The sequence below is a fragment of the Oryctolagus cuniculus genome, chromosome 13 (genome assembly GCF_051225735.1).
Source record: "Oryctolagus cuniculus isolate XC-2025 breed Fujian yellow rabbit chromosome 13, ASM5122573v1, whole genome shotgun sequence".
Lineage (NCBI taxonomy): Eukaryota > Metazoa > Chordata > Mammalia > Lagomorpha > Leporidae > Oryctolagus > Oryctolagus cuniculus.
The window spans coordinates 53,896,318-53,924,100 of record NC_142879.1 but is presented as its reverse complement, the minus strand read 5'-3'; the positions used below and the strand labels follow the sequence as shown (position 1 = coordinate 53,924,100).

At 47.6% G+C, this 27,783-nt stretch overlaps 1 long non-coding RNA gene across 5 annotated transcripts; it reads left to right on the top strand.

Moving 5' to 3' along the window:
- On the top strand, positions 1-27,302 carry LOC127483462 (uncharacterized). 5 transcript variants are annotated; one of them, XR_016219714.1, is made up of 5 exons: positions 65-432; positions 4,120-4,286; positions 20,234-20,588; positions 26,003-26,075; positions 27,050-27,302. It is a non-coding gene; the product is annotated as an uncharacterized LOC127483462 (long non-coding RNA). The 5 variants fall into 5 exon arrangements; XR_007909709.3 differs by lacking the exon at positions 4,120-4,286 and having other exon boundaries at positions 1-432; XR_016219716.1 differs by lacking the exon at positions 4,120-4,286 and having other exon boundaries at positions 20,234-20,346.
- Positions 27,303-27,783: the final 481 nt, after the last annotated feature.

Below are 27,783 nucleotides of genomic sequence, written 5' to 3'. Positions count from 1 at the left end.
CCTTCGGCCTGCTCCCTCCTAGTGGATAATAGTACTTCTGTTAGAGTCTATGAATTTCACTGTCATATAAAAACCGGCGTCCCTAATAATACCACCCAAGGCTTACCATCATCACCCAGAAATACACCGTCAGGCCTGTCATAATTAATCAATTTTCAGGATTCCTCAGGGTTTCCAAATACAATGACTACCAGCAAATTAATAGATACTTTGGATCATCCCATTTAACTTCATCAAGGAACTGACCCCATGATGAAAATGTAGTTTAATTAGGATAATAGCTCATATTTAAAGCGTGCCTCCAAGCAAGGAAGCCCACAAATTTGGTCTCTTATTTTTCAAAGCAGCACCACATGGCACTGAGAGCAACTTGGAGTGAGCAGGCATGTTGAGGCCCACATTAGGATGAGAAGAGCTTGCTGCCTTTGACAGGTAAGTGGGGGGGGGGGGGCGGGGGGCGGGGGTGTGAACCCAGAGTTCTGGATTCACCCTTCAATATTGCCTTTATTTGCTGAATGTGGGTCTTCGAGCTACCAGCAACACCCAGCCATATGTGGGATGAATTGTTTCTGAGCACATGTTGAATAGATAGGGTATCCTTGTACAGGGCAAAGCCACAAATAGATATAGGTCGTGGAATGCTGGAGTAAGCAAATATAGGCTGTAGCTTGTGCTCAGCGGCGCTGGGCTCCCCTGCCGAGCTCCATGCTGCTGCGTTAACTGGTCTGTTTGGGAGCCCGTTTTTTTTTTCCTCCTAGGTTCAGTGGCATGATAGTACAAAGAGCCTTGTGTTACGGTCTCAACACTACTATTTATACCCTGTGACCCATTAAGCACTGAGTCCTTGGTTGGGGTTCTCCCAACATCTCAAGAGAGAGAGGGAAAAAAAAGGGAGGGGGAATAGCCTGACTGGAAAAAAAAAGTGGTTCTCATTTACAATACTCGAGTCAAGAATTTGGAAACATGACCCCAGCCAAAGCCTTGGGAGCCCTGGTATCAAATGTTGTTATTTTTGGGTCGCTTGAAAATCAGGCTGGCCAGGGAGTGGACAAGGTGCCTGAGTGGCTGTGGCAGGAAACAGGCGGCCGGGGGTGGGAGTGGGGGTGGGGAGATGGCAGGAGAGGGTCCTGGGCCAGGCCTCGGAGGCCAGCTGGTGGAACCGGAGAAGGCCACCTCCGCTCCACAGGTCCCCGCCTCCACCCCACGGGGATGAGACGCGTCCACACCTCCCTGCTCCCAAAGGGACCTGGCACTGTTTTCCTCCAAAATACGCTGGGGAATGAAGCTCTGTCAGGCTTACCCCTCCCCCTCCACTTGTTTTTATTTAACTAGATGGTATTTCCCACGGCTGTGGGCTGCCTCCCCCATTTTGGGAACAAGGGGCCACTGAGATATTTTTATGCTCTGCCTGCCTGTGGTGAAAGGGAATCCTGGCTTAAGATATCACCGGTAGGGTAAAGCGTCCTTCCAACCCTGCAGAGTTGTGTCAGAAGTGAGGCAGTGCCCATGTTTGGAAACACAACTCACTCACCCTGTCGCTCTGGGTCTCCCTTCCAAGCCAGTCTGTCGTACCCACCCCCCCACCCCCAGCCCCTCACGCCCCGACACACACACCCTGGCTCAGAGGCCACGCGGTCAGCTGCTGTGTCATGGACTCCTGGTACATATTTAAAAATTATTCTAGGAGAGCATGAGGGATACCTAAGATATCAAATAAACGCTCTGAAAATACACTGGTGTGAGAGGCAGGAAGCCTACACTATTTTTGCAATATTCACGTGCCCTCAGAGTTACCTTAAATGAAAAGGTCTGTAAAATATTTAGACTCAGTTTCTCACTGGGAAAAAAACAAATCAATGCACAATGGCTTATGAACCCTGCAAAATCTAAAGTCGTCTATTTGGGGCATGAGTTTCAAGTTTTTGTGCCTCCAGCGCTGCCTCTCGCCTGTCTGGCCACCCAGGCCTCTGCGTACCCAACGACTCTTCCCATGGTTCTGCCTGTGCTCTCAACTGCTTCAAGTATCAGCTTCTCCACACAGCTTCCCTCACGCCCCTCTCTCCCAGCCCCGGACCACTGTGTGTTGCGAAACTTGCTTTTCAATTTCATTTATTTATTTATTTGATAGGCAGAGTTACAAAGAGGAGGAGGAGAGACAGACAGACAGAGATCTTCCATCTGCTGGTTTGGCTGTAGTAGGGCTGATCTGAAGCCAAGAGCTTCTTCCAAGTCTCCTATGTGGGTACAGGGGTCCAAGCATTTGGGCCATCTTCTGCTGCTTTCCCAGGTGCATTAGCAGGGAGCTGGATCAGAAGTGGAGCAGCCGGGTTTTGAACCAGCACCCATATGGGATGCCGGCATTGCAGACAGAAGTTTAACTTGTTACACCACAGCGTTGGCCCCACTCTTCATCTTCTAAAGGGTGTGTTTCTCATTCTCTTAAGATATAGCAAGATCCTGAAAGCAAATGCTGTCCTGTTGGTCCTTGACACCTCCCAGGTCATTCCCAAAGTGCCTGCCCTGGTCGACGTCTGTGAGACATGGGGCCATGCCTATGCCTGCTAAGTGCATAACCCTGTCTAAGGAAACCACCCACCATAGGTTCTGCTAAGGGGGACAGCCCCAGCCCAGTTCAGTGGGTGAAGGCAGGACAAGAGGCATACAATGTGACGGGGGCATATATAAAACAGCATCTAGTCCAGTTGGGTGGTCGAGGGGGAAGAAATGTGTGGTTTGGGCCTGGGTGGGTAAGAAGAGTGAGCAAGTTCTCGAGATCATTAGTGGAAGCAGCAGGGGACTGCTGCAAGCCAGAGACAGCACTGCACTCTAGAAGTTGGGGAATGTATGCGATTGAGTACAGGAAAATGGTGAGAAGCTTGGAAAAGTAGCAGACCTAGATTCTACACGTTCTTCTAAACCAAATTAGGGAGTTTCACTATAAGGACAATGGGAAGGTCTGGCTGGTTGTGTCCAAAGCAATATGGCTGACCTTGTGGTCCATGCATGTTTGTAAATCAATACAGAAACATTCACCATCAGATATCCATGGCCGAGGATTCTGGTGACTGACTTCTGCTGGAGTGTGTTAGCTCATGTGACATGTTTCCACTTGGTGAGTCCTGCAAAGTATATTGACATAAATAAGTTATTTTTCCTTAGTTATTTTGCCCAGAGCTTAATCCTCATCGAAATGGACTTTCCATGAGTACAGGACAAGCGTCTTCACTCAGACGTGAAGAACAATGTGTCGCCCACTCTTTAAAAGGCTTTCTCGTCTCTTTAGTAAGAAGGTTTGGCTTTTTCCCTCAGTCTCCCAGAACTTTGAATAGAGCCCCAAACTTATACTCCCTGGCATACAGAATGATCAGACATTTTCCAGTACATTCTGGAAAAGACGTTTTGTGGTGTAAAAGGAATTAATTTAAGAGGCAAAAATTTTTAGCAAGTAATATATTTTCTGCCTTCAAGATGAGCCGTATGAGTCTTCTTGGGTTTTAACTTAACCATCATCTGGGACAGGGATGGAGCACTTTTTTTTTCTGCCATTTGGCTGTTTATGACATCATTTGCAGGCCATACAATATTATCAACTTAATAATTAGCTTAAGGGCCGGCATTGTGGCTCAGCAGATTAAGCCACTACTTATGAGGCCAGAATCCCATAAGGGGGCCAGTTTGAGTCCTAGCTGCTCTCTTACCCATCTAGCTCCCTGCTAATTGCCTGGAAAAGCACTGGAGCATGGCCCGAGTGCTGGGGCCCCTGCACCCATGTGGGAGACCCAGAGGAAGCTCCTAGCAACTGGTTTTGGTCTGTCCAGCCTTGGCTGTTGCAGCCATTTGGGGAGTGAACCAGTGGATGGAAGATCTGTCTCTCCCTCTCTTGCTGTAACTCTTTCATATAAATAAATATTTTTTAAAAATAATTAGCCTGCTATAGATTTATTGAATTTCAAGTCCAGCCTGCGGTAGCCTTGGCAGGGTCAGACCAAATGATTTTGCACAGCCCATGGCCAGGCATTCTCCACCCCTGGCTGGGGTCAGGAACCTAGTGTAGACTGGCTAACAGATGTATTCCTTAGAGAGCAACTTTTTTTTTTTTTTTTTTTTTTTTTTTTACAGAGACCCAAACACGTAGGCCATTTTCTGCTGCTTTCCCAGGTGCAATAGCAGGGAGCTGGATTGGAAGTGGGGACTCTAACGGATGACTATATGGGATGAGGGCATCACAGGCAGCGGTCTAGCCTGCTGCTCCACAGCACCGGCCCCAGAGAGCAATGTTTATAGTGGTAAGAGGTGTACTACAGTTTTACATCGACACAATTCGCCAGAGATCTTCTCTCCCTGACTCAAACGTTTTCTCTTCAATGCCAGTTTGTAAAGTTTTCCTAAAATTTCTGTTTTGGATTTGGCTCTTTTGACTGATTCTCAATGGGAGAGTACCGCTCTTAGGAGACAAGATATTGGTTTCTTCAAAGACTCACTGTTCTTATTCCCATCTGGAATCAATATACTTGACCTCTTTCTGTGCACGCCAAAAATATAAAGTCTTTATATTGTAGTGTATGTGATTTCCTTTGGAAGGAGAACTTACACAGCTCTATCTATGCCTCTCTCTCTCTCTCTTGATAACTTCCAATGCCAAGAATTGGTTTGTAGCCAATGCAGGAGCAAGGCGGAGTTTCGAAAGAAAGGCAGGAGTACAGGTACTCTCCCATACACCTGCAGGATGAGGGGTTATGTTCAAGACTGTGTCTAGACTGTGCATGTTAGCCCCCAATTCCTGATTTGGAAACACCTGCCACTTCTTGGTGTCAATGAGGTCTGGGATGACCCCCTAAGAGGTAAACAGCCTAACTTTGGAATCCTCTGTGTGCCTGAAGCATCCTTTCTGAAATCTGTGCATTGTTTCAATTTTAATTTATCAAGGTAAAGCCAAAGCTGACACCAGCAAAAATGAAACTCCATTCTTTAAAAAAAATCTTCCACAGTTACTAAGAACACTTCTTTCTGCAGCGCTGAGTAGTGGGAGGGTGGAAGTCAGCAGTGCCCCTTCCCTGGGCCCCTGGCAGGTTCCAGCGCCCTCAGAGGGCTCCCTCTACTGAATGTCTGAGCATACGGCCTGCAAGCTCCAGAGGCGAAGTCCAGGAGAGGTCGGGTGCTGTGAGGCTGAGAGCAAGGGCAACGCCTCAGACACGGGTTTTCTCGGTGGGCCTGGAATACCCACTGTCTCGTGGACATGCTGAACCCCCTTCTATCTCCTCCGGTTGCCCCTCTGCAGATGTTAACATCCACTCCCTGTTTCCTCCACTCCCTGTCCCTGCTGTCCCCTCCACCAAGCCTCCCAGATGGGCCAGGCAGGGCAAAAGGACTTTCCACTCCCACAGGTGGTCTGTGTCCTTGTGACTGACCCTGTGACCCTGTCACATTCACTTCCAGGTGGTGTTTGGAAAATAAGCTACAGTTGTTCTTGGAAGTCAGATAATCATGCCAGTAGCTTCGGGTCACTGGGTGGCACCTGGTAAAATCTGGGTTCTGAGTCAGGCGGCCTGGATGGGGCCTGAGAATTGGCATTTCCAGCAGCCCCGGCGGTGCAGTGCTGTCACTGCTGTGCTGGGGCTCCCCTTTCAGTGGCAGGGGTAGGTCTTGAAGTTTTTGAGGGTCAAGGGTGTGTCTGATTTGACTTTGTATCTTCCATGCTTAGCACTGCATCTGGCACACAGTGGGGCTTCGGAATGGAGGGAAGGAAGGAGAGCAGGTTATAGGTCTTCTACTGAGTATGCCTTCCCAGTTCTTATTACTGGCCACATATTAACACCCAAGAGAGGCACAGGTGAAGCAGAGGAACAACAACGCTACTTGGTCAGTTTTTCTTTTTACCAATTTATTTATTTTGACCCATTTGAAAGGCAGAGCAATGGAGAGAAACAGAGATATCTTCTATCCACTATCTATCACTCCACAAGGCTTACAACAACCAGAGATGAGTCAAGCCAAAGGCAGGAGCCAGGAAACTCCTTCCCAGTCTCCCATGAGGGTGGCGGGATCCACTCTACCAAGTCAGTCTTTTTAAGGGAAGTTTTGCGCTAAGTGTTTGATGCAGCAATCAAGTTGTCTCATAGGAGGCCCACATTCCGTATCAGAGGGCCTGGTTTGAGTCCCGGCTCCTCCATTTCTGATCCAGCTTTCTGCTAATGAGCACACTAGGAGGCAGCAGATGCTGGTTCAAGTGTCTGCATCTCTGTCAACCACATGGGAGACCTGGATGGAGTTCCAGGCTCCTGATTTTAACCTGGCCCAGCCCTGGTAGTGTAGGCATGTGGGGGGAAAACCAGCCAAATACAAGATCTCTCTCTGTCTTTCAAATAGCATGAAAATAAAGAATAAACAATGAAATGTTTTAAGATTGTTGAGAGAGAGAGAGAGAGAGGGAGGGAGAGAGAGAGAGGGAGGGAGGAAGGGAGGGAGAGGGAGAAAGAGAGAGGAAGGGAGAGGGAAGGAGTGAGGGAGAGAGAGAGGAAGGGAGAGGAAGAGAGAGACAGAGGGAGGGAGAGGGAGAGAGAGGGAGGGAGAGGAAGAGAGAGACAGAGGGAGGGAGTGAGGGAGAGAGAGGAAGGGAGAGGACGAGAGAGACAGAGGGAGGGAGAGGGAGAGAGAGGGAGAGGGAGAGAGAGGGAGAGGGAGAGAGAGGGAGGGAGGGGGGAGAAGAAAGAGGGAGAGATTCTTCCTAGCATATTCACAGCTGTGCTTGCAGGCCTCAGGCTGGCTTCCAGCCTGGCAGATTCCTGTGAGATGCCAGAGTTCTCTCATAGGTTGGGGCGCTCGGCCGTGCCCACAGGCCCCGGTCACTGCAACAAGGAGGTGTTTGATTAGACGCTGCTTTCATCTCAAACTCACTGCCCGAGCGGTGCGGCCCCAGGTCCCTGGAGACCACGTGATGGACAGCCTTTCCTTCAGAAAGGGGTGGAGCTTTTCTCTCCTCGGAGTTCCTAGGAGAGCCTCCAGACCTTCAGCTCTTTTCAGCTCCGCTCCTCATTTACAAGACAAAAGCCGAAAATGCTTGATCTGTAAAACACGTCGAACCCAGAGCAAGCTGCCTCCGTGCAGGGCCAGCCCAGCCAGGTACCTTTCATCTGAGCCAGCGAGGCAGGAGGAGGGTGTGTGCGTCACAGGGAGGGCGAGGCCAGAGATGAGAACTTGGGTCAAAATTCATCAGTACCGTTTTCCGAAACAAATGCATCCTAAATAAGCATGATTTTTTTTTTCTAGGAAGTGAGCGTAATCCCAAACCTTTTTAAAAATAGAAAAAAGGAAAAACATCACATCCTACGTTAATACCCATTGAGCTAAATGCAACTCTTAATAACTTCCACTTCTCTTTTTTCTTTCTGTGAGCGTCTTCATGTGTGTGCTAATTTTTCACATGTATTATGTGTCATTTCATATGGTACTGTTGAAATGTAACATTGTATCTGTCATCAGTATTTTCCACTCATAATCATAATTTTCACTTCCTGCACAATAACTCATTGGATGGCTATAATAGTTTATTAACTCAGTTACGAATGCAAGTACATGTATAAAGCATTTAAATTGTTTTGAAAGCTTTACAAATATAATTGTACAAAAATATAATTTAGGAAGTGCCTATTTGCACATGCATATAGAATGCTACATTATGTAATGAGCTTGAAATCCATAATAGATATATTGGTCCAGATATTTTTAAAAAGATACATAACAGATGACATCATACAAGCATTCAACAAACGGTCTCTAAGAAGTAATCAGGGAAGAGAGAAAAATGAGGCTTGTCAGCCCATGCCAAGGAGAGTGTGAGGCAGCTAGGAGCCACTCCCCTGGTTCTGTGACTGGGAACCAGTGAGTGAGCCTGCCTGCAACCCAGCCTCCTCACAAAACCTTGGTAACAGAAGCTACCTCAAAGCACTCTGGCTGAATGGAATGCAGGAAAGCCCTGGGGACCTTGACTCCCGGTGTGAGCTCTCAGTAAAAGTTAGAACACTCACCACCCGCAACCAGAGTGGCCAGGGACATTGCGATTCTTGTCATCCGGAGCTCAGATTCGGCTAAGTGTAGACATGAAGAAGTTATTCATGAAGCAAACAGACTGTTAGATAAAATATGCCCCCTCCTTCCAGTTTAACAAAAATAAATGCACTTCAGAAGGCTGCTGGGAAAACAAAATTAAAAAAATAAGTTTATTTTGGTGCAAAAAATTTTGAAATCCACACAGGAATTTCATAATTTTGCATTTTTGTGAACATTTTAAGACCCCTCACGTGCATTAATTTTAAAAACTTTGTAGCAAAATGAATTATCTTTTTAATTCTATTTTTAATTAAATTCCTGGAGTATCCTCATATTCCTTCATGATAAAAAAAAATAATAGAAAATACGTGTAGGGGCTGGCGCTGTGGTGTAGCTGGCAAAGCCACCACCTGCAGTGCCGGTATCCCGTATGGGCGGCGGCTCAAGACCCAGCTGCTCCACTTCCAATCCAGCCCTCTGTTATGGCCTGGTAAAGCAGTGGAAGATAATCCAAGTCCCTGGGCCCTTGGGCCTGTGTGGAAGACCCGGAAGAAGCTCCTGGCTCCAGGCTTCTCAGCGGCATAGCTCTGGCTGTTGTGGCCATCTGGGGAGTGAACCAGCAGATGGATGACCTTTCTCTCTCTCTCTGCCTCTTCTTCTCTGTAACTCTGTCTTTCAAATAAATAAATCTTTTAAAAAAGAAAAGAATAAAAAATATGTGTAAAGCTGAGTATGACTGCGGAGGAATATAACTGAAAATTATAGAACTATTGAGGAGAAAGGGGTCTAATCATTTGCGAGCCTGTGAGATTTGGTTCTGCTATCAATACGTGTATGAGCAATAAGAATAAACACACATAAATTGAATAATTACCATGTATCTATTAATAATTCTCTTTTTTAGTAAAATCACCAATTATATCCTTAAATATCAAAATGTTCACATAATCTGTTCCATTGATAGCTACACTCTAAGGATTAAAAAAGTGTAATTATATTAAAGTATATATTATATATATATCAATTTTTTTAAGATTTATTTATTTATTTGGAAGTCAGAATTACACAGAGAGAGAAAGAGAAGCAGAGAGGAGAGAGGTCTTCCATCCACTGGTTCACTCTGCAGCTGGCTGCAACAGCCGAAGCTGCGTTGATACGAAGCCAGGAGTCAGGAGCTTCTTCTGGGTCTCACGTGTAGGTGCAGGGGCCCAAGGACTCGGGTCATCCTGCACTGCTTTCCCACGCCTTAAACAGAGAGTTGGGTCAGAAGTGGAGCAGCCAGGACTCGAACCAGTGCCCATATGGGATGCCGGCACGGCAGGCAGCAGCTCTGCCTACTACACCACAGCACCTCCCCGCATAATTTCTTTTGTGGTGTGCAACTCCTCCTTCCAAATGTCATCCTCCATGCTTTCTCCCTGGCTTTCTGTGAATCTCTTCTAGAGCATTTTTCCCTATTTTACCCGGCCTGGATGCCCTGACCGGGCCTGTGCTGTGTGGACATTGATTGTTATAAAAGTAAAGGAAGGGCCCTCCTTTTCTCCCCACGAGGGCCAATGCTGAAAATTGACAGCTACCCTGAAACAGGGCTGCCTCTCTGGAGAAAAGTCTAGTGACAGAGATCAGAGGTGCAAAAGCCCAGAGGAAGAGCACTGGGCCCCAGTGCAGCTCAGTGCCCTGCTGTGTTCATTAACAATTTCTTTGAGTCTCACCCTTTTTTCATTATCTCTGCGGCTGAACCAGCTTTGCTTTCTGCCAGAAGCCTCCTGACATTTATCAGGGGAACAAGGATCCAAGAAAGAAGGGGAAAGCGTGTCTGAATATCAGTGGTTATTTTGGTAGCCTGTGCAGTGGTGTAATGATATCGCCGTCTGAGAGCTGGGGCTCGCGGCCCTGGGGCGGAGGGCAGGCCCGCAACCTGAGCCGCCTGGCAAGCAGGGTCAGACTCTGCAGAGCCCAGCCCCGGGCCCCAGCACCCTCAACCCCAGCCCCATCTCACCCCCAGCCTGGAGGAGTGGCCAGTTTACCAGTTGCTTGCGAAAGGGTGTCAGGTAATCCAGAAAGCCTGATCTCTGATTTTTTTCTGTTTCTATGTTCAGTATGGCTTGTAGTTGATTCCGAAGCTAGCTTATGCTGTATTTTTAGAAGGCCCTTCCTTACCCTGGGTTAGCCTGGGGTTAAGTGCTGGCTCTGCTTCTGGTTCCAGCTTCCTGTTAACAGGCACTCTGAGAGCCAGCAGGTGTGCCTCAGGCGGTTGGGTTCCTGCCACCTACATGGGAAATCCACATGGAGTTCCAGGCTCCTGGCTTCAGCCTGATCCAGCCCCAGCTGGTTGCAGGCATCTAGGGAGTGAACCAATGGATGGAGGATCTCTGTTGCTCTCTCTGCCTTTCAGGTGAATAAAATAAAAATAAAAACATACATAAATAAGTGACAGTTAGTTTACCGTTTGAATGTCATCATTTCAATACTTAGTTTGTCTTCCTATAGGTTGAGGCAGTGACCTCAAAGTAGATCTACATGAAATTGCTTTTAAAAAATTATTATAGGGGCTGGCCTTGTGGCATAGCAGATAAAGCCATCATAAAGCTATCATGCTGGCATTCTATGTTGGCACTGGTTTATATGTTGGCTGCTTCACTTCTAATCCAGCTCTCTGCTGTGGCCTGGGAAAGCAGTGGAAGATGGCCCAAGTGCTTGGGCCCCTGCACCTTCGTGGAAGACCTGAAAGAAGCTGCTGGCTCCTGCCTTCAGGCTGGCCCAGCAGCCATCTGGGGAGTGAACCAGCAAATGGAAGATCCCTTTCCCTCTCTGTCTCTCCCTCTCTGTCTGTAACTTTGACTTTCAAATAAATAAATAAATATTTTTAAAAATTATTATAAATTGGCTACTTATAATTGTATAAGGTCTACCTTAGGTTTTAAGTCCTCTCTTTGCAAGGCATGTTTTGGGGTGCGTTGCTTATGTTTATTATGATTAAATAACCATTTCCTATAATATCACTATACTTTTTTTTTTTTAAAAGATTTATTTATTTATTTGTAAGGCAGAGTTACAGAGAGGCAGAGGCTAGAGAGAGAGCTTCCATCCACTGGGTCACTCCCCAGATGGCTGCAATGGCCGGAGCTGAGCTGAACTGAAGCCAGGAGCCAGAAGCTTCCTCCAGATCTCCCACATGGGTAGGACTTGGACCATCTTCCACTGATTTCCCAGGCCAAAGCAGAGAGCGGGATCAGAAATGGAGCAGCTAGGACTCGAACCGGCACCCATATGGGATGCTGGCGCTGCAGACTGGGGCCTTAACCCACTTTGCCACATCACTTGCCCCTAACATCATTATGTATTTATTTTAGGAATATAAAGACTGGCAGGGGGGCAGGGAGAAAGGGAAGAAACTAAATGTATGGTCCAACTGGAAGATGATAAATCACTTTAGCAAATCTCTCTGGCGAGCCCACTGTGGGCCTGATACTCTGGCGGTGCTGAGGTCGGTGGTGCAGCTTCTTCCAAGCCGCTCATGATCTAGGAAGGAAGAGAAATCCAGTTGGAGGATGACTGGCATTGAAGAGGGATTTGGGCAAAGTGATTGGAAAAGTGCAGTTCCAGCTGTGTGTAGCTATGTGTGTGCATCAAGGAAAGCTGCCCGGTTGACATGTTTGCAAGGAAGAGAGTGAGCAGACCACCGAAGCCAGAAAACACTGGCAGTGCCCAGAGCCATGGGGTAGAAGCCCCTTTGATCCCAGCCATGCTGGATAGAGTTTGGGTCTGGGATGCAAGCGAGAGACACATGTGCTTCATTTGGGAGGCACGGGGGGAGCATGGAAGTTTGTAAACAGGCGGGGGGTATGAGGAGAGCCTCGTTTAGGAAGTTAAATCTGGCAGCCGTGTGTATGACAGATTAAAGTCACAGAAGTAGGAGATAAAGAGGCCTGTCAGAGGCATTTGGCATCTTAACATGGGAGAAACGAGGGCCTGAGCTATAAGGAAAAATAGGACACGGAGCCCAGGCCTCCGGACTCGACTTGTAAAGCGAGAGCTGTTAAGACTGGATGCTACTTCTGCTCCTGCCCGTGTTCGTTTATTGTGGTTTCTCCCTTTCCTGTACGCCTAGTGCCTGACATGCTTGCGTGGGCCCTGGAAGGAACATGATTAGGAGGACTCGGGCCCCAGGTAGGACCTCCCATAGGTACCACTAGGATAGCACGATGGGCAAGGGAAGGCCTGACCAGAAACACAGGCTTGTTGACTGAAAGTGAATACCGTAATACAGTAAGGAATACCAGAAAGTTCTAGTGAACTGAAACAGGGCGGGGGGGCGGGGATCAATATGCACGTGGCAGTGCCAAAGCCCTCGTAGGCAGGAAAGTTGAAGTACCTGGATCGGTTTGAGCCTACATTCTGTGTGAGGCCTCACTCTGTCAGTCAGGAGGATGGGGCCATGCCAGAGATATCTGAGTAACTCTGGCATGAGGTTGGATTCCTGGAAATGAGTGTGAGGGTGCAGTGTGCATGCTGGGTGTTTACAGGCACTGCCTGTCTAGGACAGGCACCTGTCACAGAATGGAGGACGCAGAACTGGGGACAGGGAAGGGCTCAACAGTGAGGCAGCTGTGACGGGGGCCTCAGTCCATCAATCCCATAGGAAACTCTAGAGTGAGGACAGACTTTTTCAGTTGGTTCCAGCTGAGGATAGAAGACGGGTGGCGGGGGGGGGGGGGGGGTTGCATCCTGCATGGGCCAATCACTGGATTGGGACTGCTCCAGGGAAGGGGGCATAACCTTGGTCAGCTGGCTCCCATCAGACAAGTGCAATTGCTGTAGCAGGTCTCAGCTGTGAACACTCAGTAGCTGACCCTCCTGGCTGCTGGAGGAGTGAGGCTCCAGTTCTGAAGGCAAGATCTGACAATACCATAGCATCTACAGCATCATCCGCTTTCTGGAGACTTGCTTCGTCTCTCCTGACAATTTTGGGGGAGAGGCCAGCAGAGGGAGTGTCATTATCTGCAGCTCTGAGCTCATCAAAGCTGAGAGGGCAAAAGCCAGAGTGGAGGGGGCATGGGGAAGGTGAGATGGACAGCCTAATGGGAGGTAATTGAGGGTAGTGGTAAGCGTAAGGGCCTGCTGTCTGTTAGCGTGGTCTTCCGTCTGCCACTTGCTAGCAGTGTGACCTTGGGCAAATGAGTCATCTCTTTGTCCCTCACTTTCTTCATTTCTCATTTAGGGACAAGAATAGGACTTACCTCATAGAGTGGTGGTGAGACCAAATGAGATAATGCATGCAAAGTCCTTAATAAGTAGGCTTCAGGAGAGGGTGGCTTCTAGTACAGTTCTGTTGTTAATACTTAGGATAAAACTGTTTCCACCTGGAGAAATATCTTGGGCAGATATTGGGAGCCGAAGTCCCAATCCAAAAAGTCTAAGAGGGAGGGAGGTCAGATCCAACACAGAAGCAAGAGGTATGTGTTCATGCAGGGTGGGACCCCAACACATGCCCAAGAGAGGGGATACTTCCCCTGGACTTTCTCATGTTCTTGACTGCATGAAGTGGCAGAAGCAGCCCTATTTAAAAAGCCAAGCAGGACACAAAGTACATTTCTGGTGAGAAAGTTGCCTTCTTCATTTCTTTTTCCATTGAGTTTTCTTGACCTTAGATTCCAAGTCCTGACTTTGCTGCCTAACAACCCCCACATGTGTGTCCTTGCACAAGTCACACAACGTCTCTGACCATCAAACAGGTCCTTCATCTATAACGTCAGATGAGGATTGCCTGGTGTTCATTGGTGGTTGTGAGATTCAGATGAGAAATTATATTTGGAAGTGGTTTGCAGACTAAAAAACACAAAGCAGATGTCACTTTATTGGGATTCTTTTGTCTGTTGCTTTTGTTGTTTGGGATGTGAAGGTGATAACCAACAGAAGTTGGAAGGGACAACCAGAGGTTAATGAATAAAAGGGAGCCATCTGAAAACGGTCGCTGCAATAGCTTTCCCGAGTAAAGATGATACTCTCCTCTGTCCTTCCTGTACTGATGGCCCTGTCTAAAGACTTTAAGATTGGAAGAGATATAAGAAAGAATCAGAAACAATCCATTCCTCAAGGTAGTCATGGCACATCTAGTTGGTTCTGTGTGTTCGATTCTATTTCCTTAGGGAACAAAGGAGTCCCCCAACTGTAAATCACCCATCTAGAGCTCTCATGGGAATGAGAAGCTCCTGCTGGGTGTATGGCACCTGAATTAGTGCCATCCTCGCCATCAGCAACCTGACCAAGTAGCATGCCTCTGGGGTGGTTGTATGCCAGTGTGACACACACCCACATGCATTTAACTTCTTAACCACATTGGAGCTAGAGAGAGGGTTCTTACCAGGAGCAGAAGTGTGAATTTTTAATTAATTCATACACTTTTCTTTTAATTTTTTTTGAATTTCTTAAAAGAACTGCACTTGATGGTCCAAAAATTTGGAAGGTTTTCTTTTGACATTTAAATCTGAACTCTAACTAACCAGATTTGATTCTTATGCTTTGTGTGAAGTAGGGATAGAATGTTTTCCCCCGTGTGCATATGTTCTTTCAAAGCAGAAGACATTTCTAAGTGAAAGAAATGTGAATGTGTTGCTAGAAAGGACATCAAGAGAAAACAGAAGTGGAATAAGAGATTATAGGAGGTTTGTAAGAACAGGCATTTTCAGAGTTTATGAGGATGAAACCCTTTAAGCCGGGATGAAATCATGGATGTTCCTTGCTGCCCCCTCCCTCTTGGCATGTGTAATTTTCAGTCTAACTCAGCTTCTATATTGACTGGCGGTGAGGGAGAACATTTATATAATAAATGATATGATATGCACTTGTATGGGAACTGTGCTATTAATTTGTTCATTTACCTTAAAAGCACCAACCAAGCATCTGGTACTAGCATACCACTAAATCCCGTTTCCAAAAGCTTGAACTACAGAAGGTGTAAATTAGTACTTTTTATGTGAAAGGCAGAGAGAGAGAGGAGAAATCTTCCATCCATTGGTTCATTCCCCAATGTTTTCAACAGCCAGGGCTGGACCAGGCCAAAGCCAAGAGCCTTTGGAACTTAATCTGGATCTCCCCTATGAGTGTCATCAGGGACCCAAGTACTTGAGCCATCGCTTAACCTGCTGTGCTATGATTCCAGCCCTTAAATTTCTGTCTTTGTCCATATATCAATCAGTCTCTATGCATCCAGCAATTTGTCCATTTACCTACCTACTGTCTATGCATTGATCCATCTATATATTCATCTGACTAGCTCCCTTCCTACCAGAGTAGGTAGAATGGGTGGTGGGAAGAACATTGGAGAAGATTTGAGGCTACTTGGATGCAGTCAAATCCCACGCTCATCCCCAGCCAGTTGCCTAACACCAAGGCAGTTACTTCATGTAGCAGCAAACCACTTTCCACATCTGTGAGATGAGAGATTTGGACTTAATGTTTTGTTAAAGCATGGTTCAGATCTTCCAGGATTTCCTACTGACCTGATTTTTCGGTCTTGTCTCCTTTAAGACTGCTTTATTCACTGTGAGGTAACGTGGGTCACATTTGTATGCCTAACTCTTACACCCCTTCTTTGTTCTGTTGGTTAGTCTTCTTTAACTGCAATGGAGAAAAACACAATCAAAATCACTTAGGGAAGCATAGACTTGGCTTACACAGCTGAAGGACTGGGTGGATTACAAATAGAGCAGAAGGAGTAACTGTTAGCAGAATCAGGGCCTCTGGATTGGAAGTCGGAAGTGTGGATTCTTTTTGTTGTTGTTGTTGTTAAAGATTTATTTATCTGAAAGGTGGAGTTACAGGTGGAGAGAGGCAGAGGCAGGCAGGGAGCTTCCATCCACTGGTTCACCTCCTAAATGGCTGCAGTGGCCAGGGCCAGACTGAAGCCAGGAGCCAGGAGCTTCATCCGGATCTTCCACGTGGGTGCAGGGGCCCAAACACTTGGGCCATCTTCTACTGCTTTCCAAAGTGCATTAGCAGGGAGCTGAATTGGAAGTGGAGCAGTGGGACTCGATATGGGATGCTGGCACCACAAGTGGCAGCTTAATCTGCTAGTCGACAGTGCTGGCCTCAGAAGTATGGATTCTAAGTGGCCATATCTCATTCTCCACTCACACTTTACTTAGAATTTTCTGATTTTCTCTGTAGAACTCATTCCTCTGCACTGCACAGAGGCCCTGTCCACACAATGGACAACCCGGCTCCTGGCAGCCCCAGTAGAAGAGTGCTTTCTCACGCGGTGAGGCTATCTGCCCGAGGCCTGGGCTCTGAGCATCCTCTGCCTGAACCAGCCTCCTTTGCAGGGGAAGTGAATGGCTCTGGAGAAGGGCCCTCTAATCAACAGCCCCCGCACAAATCTGTGGAGCAGGGGAAGAGGAGTTCACCCCCAGAAGGAATGTGGGACAAGAACCCCAAACCCTAATGTCTTTACAGCCACTGATCAAATACTAAGGTACTCATAGGCAGAAAAATTGACTTGGAACAAACAGTGGTTAAGTTCACAGTCCTGGGAACAGCTTAACTGGGTGAATTCCAGCTTGACATCTCACTGTGGGGACCTTGAGCCAGTTATATAACCCCGTTAACCTTCACTTATTTCATGTACTAAATGAAGAGAATAATATTACCTATGTCAGTAACTTACTATAAGGATTAAATTGATATAAAAGGCCAAGCACTAAATAAGGGTTATAACGGTCTGCTCTTGCTGCTACTATTATTACTACCAGTAGCAGTACTAGCTGGTATAATAAATAGAAATCGGAACTAAAGCAGTGTCTGCGGATGCATCTCTGAAATCTCCTCCCATTACAGCATGAAGTAGGGCACCTGAGCCTTGGAAGGCAGCAGGTGAAGCAGTGGTGGAAGTGAGCAAGCAGGATTATGGAGCTGACACCTCTGGACCCTTGTCATGGGCCAGCAGGCCAAATGGTCCCTCCTTTATTTCGCTTGATGAAGTACCCATGATTCCTCTTGCTTTACAGGAGAGGAAACTGAGGCACAGAGGGATTAACTGGCTAGCAAAGTCAGCCAGCCAGGACGTGGCAGAGCCGCACCTTGCAGGGCCTTGCTGCTGTGTTGACAGAATAAGCAGGTTCTCTTTGCTGTGGGGAGCAACTGGGAGCAACTCGGACTAGACTAAGTTACTGGAATTAAGACTTATTCTATGCATCTGCTCTCCCACAATATGGCGCTGAGAAGGGAGAAACAGCTTCTACACAGCTGCCTCCAGTTCAACCAATAAGCAGCAGGACCTGCTCCTGATTGGAGGAGAGCAGCGTACTCGGCGTGTGGGTAGCAGAGTTGGGATTGGTGGAAGAGGACTATAAAGGAGGAGAGAGACAACATGCACCAGGAACATCTATCTGAAGGAACACCTGAGCAGCCCCCGAGAGAGCCGGCCGGCGGTGTGCCGCTCCCCCACGGAAGTGGGGAAAGTGGCAGGGGGAACTGCCCTTCCACGGAGGTGGAAGGGACGGTAGCCAACCCGGGAAGAACCAGCAGCAAACCCGGGGAGGGCCGAGCAGACAAAAGAACAGCGCAGGGTCCTGTGTCGTTCCTCCGCGAAGACGGGGAGCGACACTTTGCTCTCTTTGTGTTGTCTTCCCCTGTCATGACATTCGCCCAGTGCCCAGCGGGCTATCAAGCTTACAGTTGGACCTGGTCTTTTCAAAGAACAAGTGGCACATGTCAATCATGACAACTGATGGAGAAGAAAGCAGAAAAATGCAGACCTCAGACTCTTCCAGATGTACCTGCTTTTGAAACTATATATAGATAAGCTTCCTGGATAAGTAATTGTCACTATGTTGTTAACTAAATGCCTCCCTTCTAGGCCACCTTGAGATTGATTTTTGTTACAAAGGAAGAATGAACTTGCATCAGCCCTTTTCATTCTCCTTCTTTACAATCCAGGAATTTCAAAATCCTAAGGGTATGTTAGGTCATCTGCAGACCTGTCTCTTCATTCCTCCACCCCGCAGTCTGGCAGTCTGCTCTGAATTTCTATAGGGTGTTTCATTCTGTACCTGTAGCACAGCAGTGACTCAGCCTGTTGAATAACTCCCTTTCCCCCACGATGACATGTCAACTTTATTTCATTGCTGTGGCATGTTTCTTGCCCTGTGGCTGATAAACAAGGCAACCCAGTCAGGAAACCAAAGCAAATTCCCTGCTTCTGAGTCAAAGTGTGAGGCCTGCCAATCCAGACCTGGAAGACATGCTCTTGCACCTTGCTCAATCCTCGGAGGAAGCTGCTGTTCTCAGCCTCAGCCCCTTCCTTCCAGTCCAGCCTTCAGGAAGAGAGGGGAGAAGCCCAGAGTTATTTTTAGCTAAAAAGCAAATCCAGAGGAAAGATCTTTTTTGGTTGCAGTTATCAAAAGAGAGGATGTTTAGATCGCTGATGAGCTGAATGTTTCTGCAAGTTTTTGCTCTGTCTGGTGTTGGTGATACTGGGTTGCAAATTAGGATTCTGCAGCCACATTGCAGCTGGGTTATCAGGTTCAGTCTGTGGTCATGGAGACAGCCCAAGATAATGAATGGAAATAGAAGGGGTTTGAGATTTCGGAGTCTCACTTTTCTTATCTGGAAATGCGGATTTAAAAACTAACTGCTTGTAGAGCTGTTGGGAGAACTGAATGAGCACATTTGTGAAATCCAGGCAGCAAAACAGCCCTGATCTGCATGAAGAAACTCTTCCCATTGACTTGCCTGGAAGCCTCAGCATGGCACTGGTTTCTACCTTAATTGTCTCAAATGACAGCACAGAGATAATTATATGTACCACTAAATCACATTTCCAAAAGCCTGAACTACTGAAAGTGTAAATTAGTACTTTTTATGTGAAAGGCAGAGAGAGAGAGAGAGAGAGAGAGAGAGAGAATCTTCCATCTGCTGGTTCATTCCCTGAATGTTTTCAATAGCCAGGGCTGCCAGCCAAAGCCAAGAGCCTGGAACTTAATCTGGATCTCCCCTATGAGTGTTGTCAGGGACCCAAGTACTTGAGCCATCATCTGCTGCCTCCCAGGGTACATGCTAACAGGAACCTGGAATCAGAAGTGGAACCAGAAGTGAAACCAGGCAGTCAGAAACGGGATGCAGATGTCCCAAGTGTTGTCTTAACTGCTGTTGTTAAATGCTTGGAGCCAAAGTAGTATTATCTATCAAAAAATTACATATGTGTGTGTATGTAAATATCTTTAATATAACTTTGGGACTTTCTTGTAAGAAACTAATCAGATATTACCCTTACGTATGTTAATCATGACATTGTTTATAATATGAAAATTAAAAACAAGCTACAAATTCCACGAGGAGATTGCTTGGGTAAATTAGTATGCATCTATATGGAGTAATAACATCTATGCAGTCATTAAAAATCATGTTGAAGAAGAACATTTACTCTTATGGTAAATGTTCATTTTTGTATCACTAAGTGAAAAATGCAAACAGCAAAAAGGATATACTGTTTGCTATGTTTAATAAATAAGAAATGCACATATACACATGGAAAAAATACTGGAAGGCACATACTAAAATATTAATCACAGTTCTATTTGGTTTGAATCCAAGTGGCTTTTGCTGTCTTCTGTGCTTTTAAAATCTTCTCTGTTTATTTCTTCAGAAGAAAATGATTTTAAAATATGCTGTTAAATGAATCTGGCTTTCAAATGAGCATTGTAGTTTAACCCATAGCCTCTGCCTTTTCAATGCTCTAGAGCTTCTTGGACAAGAACAGATAAACATATGCAGAGAAATAGGCTGAGAGGAAATATCTAGGAATGTTAACAATATTATTAGTGGGTGTGGTAGTTTATTGGACTTCCATATTTTCAAAATTTCTATCATCAACATGTATGACTTTTATAAGGAAGAATGTTTTCAAAATATCTGTTGAGTAAGTATTATTTATTAGGAGTCAGAGAAGGGATATTTAAGTGTCATAGAAAATGCACATAATCCTTCAATTCCATTTTTCCATGAACTTTTGGAAGTGCCCTTGTATTTTCCTAATGCCTTCTGTGAGAGCTGGGTGATGTGGGCTTTCTGTTAGTTCAGTTGATCTTGCAGGTAAATAAACTCACTCAAAGGAAGTCCTTGTTTCTCAGGCTTCTGCTATCTATTTTCAGTAAAAATCTAATTTCTTTTCTTTTCATTCATATTTCAGGGTGATTTTATTTGCAATATCAAGTTATTCAAAGCCCAAGACCTGAGATGCCTGAGGGAAAACTGTTCTCAAGTGCAAGCAGCTGAATCTAAGGCAGGCCTGGAATCTCCCAGGTCTGGCCTCACGGGTCCTCAGCCGGATTCTAGATCAAAGGGGCTTCAGTCGCCGCGTTTGTTTTCGACTCCTTCTCTTCCCTGAGCCTCAGATCCACTGGACGCTTGCCCATCTGTGCTGAGACCAGTGGGAGGTCATTTTGGGAGCAAGGGTGTCTTGAGGTCACATCCAAAGCACTGGTTTCTGTGTCTGGTAAAATAACCAGAACGTTGTGTTTACCAACATGAATGCTGTTTCCAAGGTCAGTGCTGGCTTTTCCAGCAAAAGAAAAATATATATTGAGATGCAGGATAGGGAAAGAAAGCAAATGTAGTTCTTGTTGAAGAACTCTGGATGGTAAACTATTTTATTTAAAATATTTATTTATGATTTATTTGAAAGGCAGAGAGAGGAAGGGAGAAAGAGTGAGAGAGAGAGTCTTTTATTCCCTGGTTCATTCCCCCAAATGGCCACAATAGCCAGGGCTGGGCCAAGCCAAGGCCAGGAGCTTTATCTATGTCTCCTATAGGAGTGGCAGAGGCCCAAGCACTTGGGTCATCTTCCGCTGCGTTCCCAGGTGCATTAGCAGGTAAAGTAAAGCAGATGGGACTCAAACCAGTGCTCATGTGGGATGCCAGCACTGCAGGTGGCAGCTTAACCTGCCGCTGCACAACGCCAGCCCCTGGATGGTAATTTTACAGGTGCCTCTCGGGCTCCTCCTGATTGTACAGCCCAGCAACAGATGGGCTCTCATCCTGGACATGCAAGAGCACATCAGAAAGTTCCTAGAAAAGCAGCATGAAAAGATGAGTTTATTTTTTGTGAAAAAAAAAAAAAAAGTTCAAATCCAAGCATAGTATTTTCTTAGCACATTTCCCATGAACTTTTTGAAGAGTGCTATAATGGGCAAATGAATTTGGAACCAGACTACATTGTCTCCATCATTTTTTTCTAAGGTCCAGAGTGACTTTTTTTTTTTTGGACAGGCAGAGTGGACAGTGAGAGAGAGAGACAGAGAGAAAGGTCTTCCTTCCATTGGTTCACCACTCCCCCCACCCCATGGCTGCTGCAGCCGGCGCGCTGCACTGCTCCGAAGGCAGGAGCCAGGTGCTTCTCCTGGTCTCCTATGGGGGTGCAGGGCCCAAGGACCTGGGCCAACCTCCACTGCACTCCCGGGCCACAACAGAGAGCTGGACTGGAAGAGGAGTAACCGGGACAGAATCCGGTGCCCCAACCGGGACTAGAACCCGGGGTGCCAGCACCGCAGGTGGAGGATTAGCCTATTGAGCCGCGGCGCCGGCCCAGAGTGACTTTTATACTGGGAAAAGATTCTCATTGACAAAGGTGAACAATGTTGCCATATTCTTAGAATAAACACCATTGCAGATAAGGAAACACAAAGCAGAGAAACCCAGCAAGGTTTTTCAGTCCATGATGCAACAAGCAACTCAAGTGCTCCAGGCAGAAAGCTGGGAGTCATCCTAGACTTCTCACTCTTCTTCAACTCCGTTTCCAATTCCCAGCCTCACCAAGGGTTTCCCCAGCTCTCCTCTGCGGTTGCCCACTGGTGTCCAGGCCTGGTCCTCAGAGATGTCAAGCCAGTCCTCTGTCTCCCTGTGCAAAATGCTCCCAGCATAATCTTTGGGGAATGCAAACCTAGCTACTTCATTCCCTCTTATGTCCTTTCCTTTCCAGGACAAAACTCAAGCTCCTTGATGTGACATTTGGGAACCTTTGTTGTTGAATTTCTCTAGCCATCTCTACCTCTCCCACCTCCCTCCTCAAGTTCAGCAACACCTGGACTTCCTGTCGCTCCCTGTATGGGGCTGGGTTCCAAAATTGCAGGGCCGAGTGAAAAATGAAATTCCAGGGCCCTTGTTCAAAACACAGTTTTGGAGGGCTGGCGCTGTGGCACAGCAAGTTAAGCCACCACTTAACATTGGCATCCCACACCAGAGTGCTGGCTTGAGTCCTGACTGCTCTGCTTCTGATCCAGCTTCCTGCTAATGCATCAGAGAAAGAAGTGAAAGATGTTCCAAATGCGAGTGCCCCTGCCACCCAAGTGGGAGACCTGGATGGAGTTTCTGTCCCCTGGCTTCAGCCTAGTCCAGCCCTGTCTGTTGTGGTCATTTGGGGAGTGAATCAGTGGATGGAAGATCTCTCGACGATCTCCCCCCATCTGTAACTCTGCCTTTCAAATAAATAAATGGCTAAGAAAAATCACAACAGAAATTCAAAGACAAAATTAAGAATTTCAAAAGGATGACTGCAATGCATTAAACCCTGAGCACAGGGTCCTGGTGAATGCTCAGGTCCCAGGCCTGTGAAGGGGGCCTTGGCCATGAGAGTTTTCTTTTTCCCTGTGCTGCTTTGCCTTGAACACCCACTTTGACTCTCCTCACTCTACCTCATCCTTAAGATGAGCACAAGCTCAGGGCCAGCTCTGTGATATAGCAGGTTAAGCCTCTGCCTGGGGTGCTAGCATACCAAACAGGCACTGGTTCTGATCCATCTCCCTGCTAAAGCGCCTGGGAAAGCAGCAGAGGATGATCCAAGTGTTTGGGCCCCTGCACCCACGTGGGAGACCAGGAAGAAGCTCCTGGCTCCTGGGTTGTATCAGCCCAGCCACGGCCATTTGTAGAATGAACCAGCAGATGGAAGATCTTTCTCTCTGTAACGCTGCCTTCAAATAAATTTTTTTTAAAAAGTCTTTTAAAAAAAACCTCACTAGCTCAGAAATTAGTGCCAAACAGTCTTCCCAAGCTTCCCTCCCCAGGACCCCAGCGGTGCTGGGTCGTCCTCTGTGCTCCCTCTAGAACAGGGACTCCCAAATGCTGAGTCGCCAACCACCTCCTGCATAAGCATCGGAGTGGCTGTGAAGAATCTGACTCTCGGGGGCGGGGCCTAGGAATGGGCCCCTCTCAAGGTTCATAATTAGAGCGTTCTGGGAGCGTGCGCGGCCTCGAGGCAGCCTGTGTACACCTCCTTGCTTGCCTTAGCGCACAGCACAATGCCAGCCTGCATGTTGATGATTGCTGTGGGATCACGCTAACCTTTCCCAACTTCAGGTTTTGCACCTGGCTTCTCAATGACACACGTGAGTTCTCCGAGCCACTTCCCTGTTACTTCCAGGGTTCATGCATCGGGGCATAGCCAGTGTAGACCCTGGGCCCCCCAGGGTGACCCCTGGCATTGGCACCGCCTGGATGGAGACCCCCAGCCAGTGTGTGGTGTATCCTTGGCTTCCATTATGCCAAACCCCCAAAGAGGAGACTGTGAGCTGTGCCTTGGCGTCCTGCAAAGCCCCAGAAGGGAGGCTAGAATGAGGCCATCTCCACAGCTGTGCGCGTGAGAGAGCATCTCATTTTCTCTGGTTGAGAGCCCTTGTATGAGTCTCCAGGCAGGCTGCAGGCCAAGAAGACCGCAAACAGCACAGCGAGGCCCCACACCACGAGCGTTTCCAAAGCTGTCTTCTCCTTTAACAGAGCAGTGACATCAGGAAATGAGCTACAAACCCAGGGGGCCTGGAACTGGCTCTGGTCAGGCCCAGACTGAGAGGCAGCAGCAGGCTGGGCTGTGGCTGTGTTCACCCAAGTCCCGGCCCTGGGGGCGGAGAGCATTGACAAGCGAAGCCCAGGGAAGAGTGTCCCTGCCCCGGCCAGCCCTGGGCAGGCAGAGCAGGACCCGTGATGATGGAAGTGTGAGCAGGTGACAGACCTGCTCCTGCCCCAGGCCCCAGTGCCAGGCACTGGGCATTTCTTGGCATGGAAGAAAGAGGCCACCTGAGGATAGCGAATGGGCACAGTTGGCCTGAAATCTTCAGCCACCCCTCATGCGTGTTTTTGCTGGTGGGCAGTAGATGTGGCAGGTGCAGCCGGGTGAGCACTCATTCAGCACCAAGTGCATTGGCCCCACTGGGCTCACCTTTGACTCAGCTCAGGGGTCTTAGATGGTCACACTCTCAAGATCACCCTATAGCCCTCATTGATCAATGAGCCACCCCGGGAGCAGGCCACCTCCCACTCTTGGATCTCCTCACTGCTCGCCTGCAGGGCATCTGGGGTCCCCGAGGTGCTGGCCTCTCCGGTCCCTGTGTAGGGGTGTACAGACCTAGAACGAGCATCTAAAACTAGAGAACTGATTCACAACCACTTGGGCCTCCCCCTCCTGTTTTGATTGGATGCAAAGTATTTAGTTTTGTTTTAAAACTTTTTTGGGGCTGGTGCTGTGGCTCAATAGGCTAATCCTCCACCTTGCGGCGCCAGCACACCAGGTTCTAGTCCCGGTCGGGGCGCCAGATTCTGTCCCGGTTGCTCCTCTTCCATACCAGCTCTCTGCTGTGGCCCAGGAGTACAGTGGAGGATGGCCCAGGTCCTTGGGCCCTGCACCCGCATGGGAGACCAGGAGAAGCACCTGGCTCCTGCCTTCTGATCAGCGCGATGCGCTGGCTGCAGCGCGCCGGCCGCGGCAGCCATTGGAGGGTGAACCAACGGCAAAAGGAAGACCTTTCTCTCTGTCTCTCTCTCTCACTGTCCACTCTGCCTGTCAAAAAAAAAAAAAAAAAAAAGGTAAAAACTTTTTCGGTTTATTTTATGGGTGTTGTTTCAAAGATTAGCTCTTTCTAATTAGGGTCATTGTCAGGTTTGGATCCCATGCCAGCTGAACAAGGCAACGTTTCCAGGCCTCAAGGAAGCTGGTACAGGGAGGAGAGCCCTGCAAATCCCTTGGCATGAAGGGAGACAGGTCACCTCACGTGGCGTTAAGCCACTGTCTGGGAGCCAGTTGTCTGGTGGTGTGTGCGTGGCTGCCTGGGCAAGTAGACGTCTCACAGATCACGAGGTCATTGGGGCCACTTACATATCCAGTGCTTCAGCTGCACACAGCTTCTCACTATTCCCCCAGATTTTCCTCAGTTCCGACCATCGTCACCCAATAATACTAGCTGGTAATTTACTGAGTGCTTGCTATGAGCAAGGCAGGGTGTGGAGACTGACAGAGTCTCGTTATATCCCAGAATAATCTTGAAGTATCACAGTTCTTAGCCCCATTTGTAGATGGGTTAAAGGGTTGCCCAGGGCACTAGAGCCACAGGGAACCTGGTCCCCTGGCAGTGGTATGGAGTCTATGGGCCCCTTCCCTTGGATGGCCTCCCAAATTAGCAGGTGGGGCATTCAGTTCTCTGCCTCTGAACTGCTCTCTTCCTTAGTTCTCTGTTGCATTTGTGTCCATCTGTGGGATCATTTTAAAAAAATGTATATCGGGGGCGGAGCTGTGGCATAGCAGGTAAAGTCACTGCCTGCAGTGCCGGCATCCCATATGGGTGCTGGTTGAGTCCCGGCTGCTCCCCTTCCAACCTAGCTCTCTGCTATGGCCTGGAAAAGCACTAGAAGGCCCTTGGACCCATGTGGGAGACCTGGAAGAGGCTCCTGGTTCCTGGCTTCAGATCAGCCCAGCTCTGGCCATTGTGGCCACTTGGGGAATGAACCACTGGATGGAAGACCTCTCTCTCTCTCTCTCCTCTGCCTTTCTGTAACTTTGCCTTTCAAATAAGTAAATATTTTTTTAAAAATGCATATATATGTATATTTTGTCTTTGTCCCCAGTTCTTGGTGCTGAGCTCCCAAAGCTCTTAGAATTTCCTAGGTGATTGGTGAGTCTTTTGTTTTTCATGGTCAGCCTCTCTGGACCAGATCTGAGTTGAAGTCAATGATGACTTAGAAGAGGATTGTAGAGGAACCAACCGAGTGAGGTATTGGAATTTCCAGCCCCAGCCACCTCCAGGGAGGGGAGCAGGGCTGCGGATTAAGCTCAGTCAATGACCAGTGATTCAGTCAATGATGCCTACATAAAAACAAAAACAAACCCTAAACAGTGGAAGTAGGGAGGCTCCCGGGCTGGTGAATGCTGGGAGAGAGGTACATTGCCCCCCGCCCACCCCCCTACACACACTCCCACTCCATCAAGACAGAGGCGCCTGCTTTCAGGATCCTTCCAGACCTGTCCTAAGTGCCTCCACCTCTGGCTGTTCATTTGCATCCATAATAATAAACTGTAAGAGTAAGTATAGCATTTTCCCAAGTTCTGTGGGCCATTGCAGTGAATTATCAAAACTGAGACCGTCTTGAAATTGTAGTTGGCTGTGCAGTAGAGGTAGCTTGGTGTCTTAATCTATTGAAGCTGCTATAACAAAATACCATAGACTGGGTAATGTATAGACAGTGCAGTTTTATTTCTCATCATGCTGGAAGCTGACAATTAAACAGTTGAGGCACCAGCAGATCTGCTGTCTGATGGGGGCCCATTTCTCATAGAGGGCACCTTCTATGTGTCCTCTTGTTGCTGAGGGGCCAGTGAGCTCCCTTGGTCTGTTATCAAGTCTCTAATCCCACTCTTGAGGGCTACACCCACATAATTTAGTCACCAAAGTCCCACCTGCTAATATTATTGCAGTCAGGATTAGGCTTCAACCTGTAAATTTTGGGAAACACAAGCATTTAGACCATAGCACTGGGAGACTCTATTTGTGACTGATGTCAGAAGTGCTGGTAGACTTGTTGGACTGAGTTCTTATCCCACAAGATCTGGGATAACTCTGGGTACTTGGTGTCAGAATTTTATATTGGAGGCCCGTGCTGTGGCTCAGAGGGTTAAAGCTGTGGTCTGCAGTATCAGTATGCCATATGGGCACTAATTCTAGTCCTGGGTGCTTCTTTTCTGATCCAGCTCTCTGCTGATGGCCTGGGAAAGCAGCAGTGGATCTCCCAAGTGTTTGGGCCTCTGCACCCACATGGGAGACCTGGAAGAAGCTCCTGGCTCCTGGCTTCAGTCTGGCCCAGCCCCAGTCATCCAGACTTTTGGGGAATGAACCAGCAAATGAAAGACATCTCTCTCTCTCTCTCTCTCTCTCTCTCCCTCTCTCCCTCTCTCCCTGCCTTTCAAAGAAAATGAAAATAAATTAAAAATCTAAAAAAAAAAAGAATTCTACCTGCCACAGCTGTGTCAAGACAATCCAACCTCTAAACCTGCATAGGTTCTGCCTCTGTGTTCCCTTGGTTGACCATCCACATCTTCTAGTTCTATCATCACTACTTAATACAACACTTTAATCAACTTTTGCAAGAACCACAATAATATTATTAAAAAAAGAAAGAGAATTTTATATTGTAGGACACATTGTGGTGTCAGAGAATCTAAGAACTGATTGGTGGTTGCTGGGATAACCAGCATACTAGTCCACTGAGCTGTGAACTTGGAGGTCTAGGTCTTGGCTAGGGCTGGAGTCACAGGGTCAAGAGCATCGGGAGTCAGTATAGTATCTGATGTGGTACCTGTGCCCCTTCATCTGCACCTTCAGGCTCTCAACTTCCGGGTTATCTCCCCAAACCTCATCTTCAGTTGAGTTAATGAAACAGATGTCCCCTGGATTGGTTACATAAGTGGGGTCTTCCCGGGATGGG